Below are 5,000 nucleotides of genomic sequence, written 5' to 3'. Positions count from 1 at the left end.
CAGGCTAGAGTCTCGTTCGTTATCGGAATTAACCAGACAAATCGCTCCACCAACTAAGAACGGCCATGCACCACCACCCACCGAATCAAGAAAGAGCTATCAATCTGTCAATCCTTCCGGTGTCCGGGCCTGGTGAGGTTTCCCGTGTTGAGTCAAATTAAGCCGCAGGCTCCACTCCTGGTGGTGCCCTTCCGTCAATTCCTTTAAGTTTCAGCTTTGCAACCATACTTCCCCCGGAACCCAAAAGCTTTGGTTTCCCGGAGGCTGCCCGCCGAGTCATCGGAGGAACTGCGGCGGATCGCTGGCTGGCATCGTTTATGGTTAGAACTAGGGCGGTATCTGATCGCCTTCGAACCTCTAACTTTCGTTCTTGATTAATGAAAACATACTTGGCAAATGCTTTCGCTTCTGTTCGTCTTGCGACGATCCAAGAATTTCACCTCTAACGTCGCAATACGAATGCCCCCGCCTGTCCCTATTAATCATTACCTCGGGTTCCGAAAACCAACAAAATAGAACCGAGGTCCTATTCCATTATTCCATGCACACAGTATTCAGGCGGGCTTGCCTGCTTTAAGCACTCTAATTTGTTCAAAGTAAACGTGCCGGCCCACCGAGACACTCACTCAAGAGCACCCTGGTAGGATTGCAACGGGGTCCGCCTCGGGACGCACGAGCACGCACGAGGCGCGTCGCACGCCTTCAGCTCGCCCCACCGGCAGGACGTCCCACGATACATGCCAGTTAAACACCGACGGGCGGTGAACCAACAGCGTGGGACACAAATCCAACTACGAGCTTTTTAACCGCAACAACTTTAATATACGCTATTGGAGCTGGAATTACCGCGGCTGCTGGCACCAGACTTGCCCTCCAATAGATACTCGTTAAAGGATTTAAAGTGTACTCATTCCGATTACGGGGCCTCGGATGAGTCCCGTATCGTTATTTTTCGTCACTACCTCCCCGTGCCGGGAGTGGGTAATTTGCGCGCCTGCTGCCTTCCTTGGATGTGGTAGCCGTTTCTCAGGCTCCCTCTCCGGAATCGAACCCTGATTCCCCGTTACCCGTTACAACCATGGTAGGCGCAGAACCTACCATCGACAGTTGATAAGGCAGACATTTGAAAGATGCGTCGCCGGTACGAGGACCGTGCGATCAGCCCAAAGTTATTCAGAGTCACCAAGGCAAACGGACCGGACGAGCCGACCGATTGGTTTTGATCTAATAAAAGCGTCCCTTCCATCTCTGGTCGGGACTCTGTTTGCATGTATTAGCTCTAGAATTACCACAGTTATCCAAGTAACGTGGGTACGATCTAAGGAACCATAACTGATTTAATGAGCCATTCGCGGTTTCACCTTAATGCGGCTTGTACTGAGACATGCATGGCTTAATCTTTGAGACAAGCATATGACTACTGGCAGGATCAACCAGGGAGCTGCGTCAACTAGAGCTGAGCAGCCGGCCGCCCGGGAGTGTGTCCCGGGGGCCCGCGCGAACACGCAAGCGTCCGCTCAATTATTCTGCAAACAGGAGGAGGCTGAGCTCCCCTGCACCATACACCTCGAAACCCTCTCAGGTCCCGGCGGCGCGCAGCGCCGTCCTAAGTACTTGGTCGGGTTCGAGAGAGGCGCAATCGCCCGGAGTTTGGCGAGTAGACGCTTTAGGTGCGACCACCCGTGCTCCCAACTGAGCTTGCCGCTGCCGACAGAGGCCCGGGAGCGTGCTGTCGTGGCATTGCCGGCGGGAGACAACACGCGCCACCTACGGTGACCGGCAGCTCCAACGCCAGCGCCACAGAAGGACAAAAGCCCCACTTGGGTGCCGAAGCGAACTCTCCCAGCACAGCGCACGCGCCAACACGTCCGCACAGCTGCGATACAAACCACCTGCGAGAACCGCAGAGGCGACCGAGCAGCAGACGGCGTCGCGGCGCCGAGCGCCGGGCGGCGGCGCATCCTCAGCGCACACAGTCCTCAATCGGACCAGCACACTGCAGATGTCCACCGCGCTTCGCACCGGGCCCGCGAGGACCTACTTTGGCCGCACGGCGCCGCGTGCAGGGTGCGCCGGCGCGCAGCTGCGCCGCCTGCCGCCTCCGTCGGCCGGCGCGCCTGCCACTGGCCGCCCCCACCAGCCGGCTGTAGCGCGTGCGCCCACGCACCGCACGGCCAACACGCCGGGAGGCCCCCCCTCACCGGCCGGGGACGGTCCCACCCAGCCACCGCCGCGTATCGCTTCACACCCACATGCCATTCACGTTCGTGGGCATGGTGGGTATCGCTGCAACAACCGGTTGGTAGCTCAACCGATCGTCGCCATCACTGATTCACCCCTAGCGAGAACAACCGCACCACAACGGTTTACCAGTTGTTCATTTGCGTAACGTCACCAGCAAACGTAGGCGTCCATCGCCATTTGCAAATTCAACGATTGTTGCATGCCTGTGTCAGGTGTCACGACACACTGTCTGCCCACATACACGCAACAACATGTCCACGCTTAGCGAACACGTGGAAGGTGGCCCCCGTACGTATGCGATGTCCATTGCGCGAACGACTGTCAACCGGCCTCTGTCGCATGTCGCAGATGTGGAACGCAGTGCACCGTGCTATCACGGTGTGTGAGAAGAGACGACTACGTCTGACAACACGCGCCACTACATCAACAGACGGCTCATGCTGATCGCCATCCAGGGCATACCACACTGCAATCCAGCTCTTATAGGGAGACGACACGTAGCTGAGTGCACAACATTTGGACCGCATGGTTCGCCGTTGTTGGCGCAGTCGTTGTACGGTCACATGTACCACGATGTATCATTCAGTACATGAGGACCAATGTGCAGTACAGTGTGTGATTTGGACGTACAACATCAGCGGACAGTTGACACAGGCCGTACCACAGCGTAGGCTAAGTGCTTCGCCATGCGAATGCCAATGAACAACTGCAAATGCCAATGAACAACTGCAAAGGGCATTGAGCATGTACGTCCTGCTGCCATCCACATTACAGTGTATAGCTGCAAGGTGTTTAACATGAAGCGATACACTGGGGACCGGGCAGTGCGAGTAGCAAACTATATTGCGGGGGTTGCAGTTAGGCAACACTACACTAATTTAACGCGTCGTATGACAATTACAGAGCAGGTTAAGGCCCAACGTGTGTTGGGTTAAGGCCCAACGTGTGTTGGGTTAAGGCCCAACGTGTGTTGGGTTAAGGCCCAACGTGTGTTGGGTTACGGCCCAACGTGTGTTGGGTTAAGGCCCAACGTGTGTTGGGTTAAGGCCCAACGTGTGTTGGGTTACGTTAAGGGGCAATGTGGGTTACGTTAAGGGGCAATGTGGGTTACGTTAAGGGGCAATGTGGGTTACGTTACGGCGCAATATAGGTTACGTTACGGCGCAATATAGGTTACGTTAAGGGGCAATGTGGGTTACGTTACGGCGCAATATAGGTTACGTTACGGCGCAATATAGGTTACGTTAAGGCGCAATATCGGTTACGTTAAGGCGCAATACAGGTTACGTTAAGGCGCAATACAGGTTACGTTAAGGCGCAATACAGGTTACGTTAAGGCGCAATACAGGTTACGTTAAGGCGCAATACAGGTTACGTTAAGGCGCAATACAGGTTACGTTAAGGCGCAATACAGGTTACGTTAAGGCGCAATACAGGTTACGTTAAGGCGCAATGCAGGTTACGTTAAGGCGCAATGCAGGTTACGTTAAGGCGCAATACAGGTTACGTTAAGGCGCAATGCAGGTTACGTTAAGGCGCAATGCAGGTTACGTTAAGGCGCAATACAGGTTACGTTAAGGCGCAATACAGGTTACGTTAAGGCGCAATACAGGTTACGTTAAGGCGCAATACAGGTTACGTTAAGGCGCAATACAGGTTACGTTAAGGCGCAATACAGGTTACGTTAAGGCGCAATACAGGTTACGTTAAGGCGCAATACAGGTTACGTTAAGGCGCAATACAGGTTACGTTAAGGCGCAATACAGGTTACGTTAAGGCGCAATACAGGTTACGTTAAGGCGCAATACAGGTTACGTTAAGGCGCAATACAGGTTACGTTAAGGCGCAATACAGGTTACGTTAAGGCGCAATACAGGTTACGTTAAGGCGCAATACAGGTTACGTTAAGGCGCAATACAGGTTACGTTAAGGCGCAATACAGGTTACGTTAAGGCGCAATACAGGTTACGTTAAGGCGCAATACAGGTTACGTTAAGGCGCAATACAGGTTACGTTAAGGCGCAATACAGGTTACGTTAAGGCGCAATACAGGTTACGTTAAGGCGCAATACAGGTTAGGTTAAGGCGCAATACAGGTTAGGTTAAGGTACGACATAGGTTAGGTTAAGGTACGACATAGGTTAGGTTAAGGTACGACATAGGTTAGGTTAAGGTACGACATAGGTTAGGTTAAGGTACGACATAGGTTAGGTTAAGGTACGACATAGGTTAGGTTAAGGTACGACATAGGTTAGGTTAAGGTACGACATAGGTTAGGTTAAGGTACGACATAGGTTAGGTTAAGGTACGACATAGGTTAGGTTAAGGTACGACATAGGTTAGGTTAAGGTACGACATAGGTTAGGTTAAGGTACGACATAGGTTAGGTTAAGGTACGACATAGGTTAGGTTAAGGTACGACATAGGTTAGGTTAAGGTACGACATAGGTTAGGTTAAGGTACGACATAGGTTAGGTTAAGGTACGACATAGGTTAGGTTAAGGTACGACATAGGTTAGGTTAAGGTACGACATAGGTTAGGTTAAGGTACGACATAGGTTAGGTTAAGGTACGACATAGGTTAGGTTAAGGTACGACATAGGTTAGGTTAAGGTACGACATAGGTTAGGTTAAGGTACGACATAGGTTAGGTTAAGGTACGACATAGGTTAGGTTAAGGTACGACATAGGTTAGGTTAAGGTACGACATAGGTTAGGTTAAGGTACGACATAGGTTAGGTTAAGGTACGACATAG

General features: G+C 52.2%; 1 non-coding gene across 1 annotated transcript in view; it reads right to left on the bottom strand.

The window, feature by feature from the left end:
* The window catches only part of LOC124559756, a 1,910-nt gene extending 470 nt beyond the window's left edge, over positions 1-1,440 (bottom strand). Inside the window, exon 1 of the ribosomal RNA XR_006968910.1 lies at positions 1-1,440. This exon is cut by the window's left edge and continues 470 nt beyond it. This is a non-coding gene — a ribosomal RNA (small subunit ribosomal RNA).
* Positions 1,441-5,000: the final 3,560 nt, after the last annotated feature.

This window comes from Schistocerca americana, unplaced genomic scaffold, assembly GCF_021461395.2.
Source record: "Schistocerca americana isolate TAMUIC-IGC-003095 unplaced genomic scaffold, iqSchAmer2.1 HiC_scaffold_1051, whole genome shotgun sequence".
In the NCBI taxonomy this organism is placed as follows: domain Eukaryota; kingdom Metazoa; phylum Arthropoda; class Insecta; order Orthoptera; family Acrididae; genus Schistocerca; species Schistocerca americana.
Note: the sequence above shows the minus strand (reverse complement) of the source record. Positions and strands in the feature narration are given on the sequence as shown.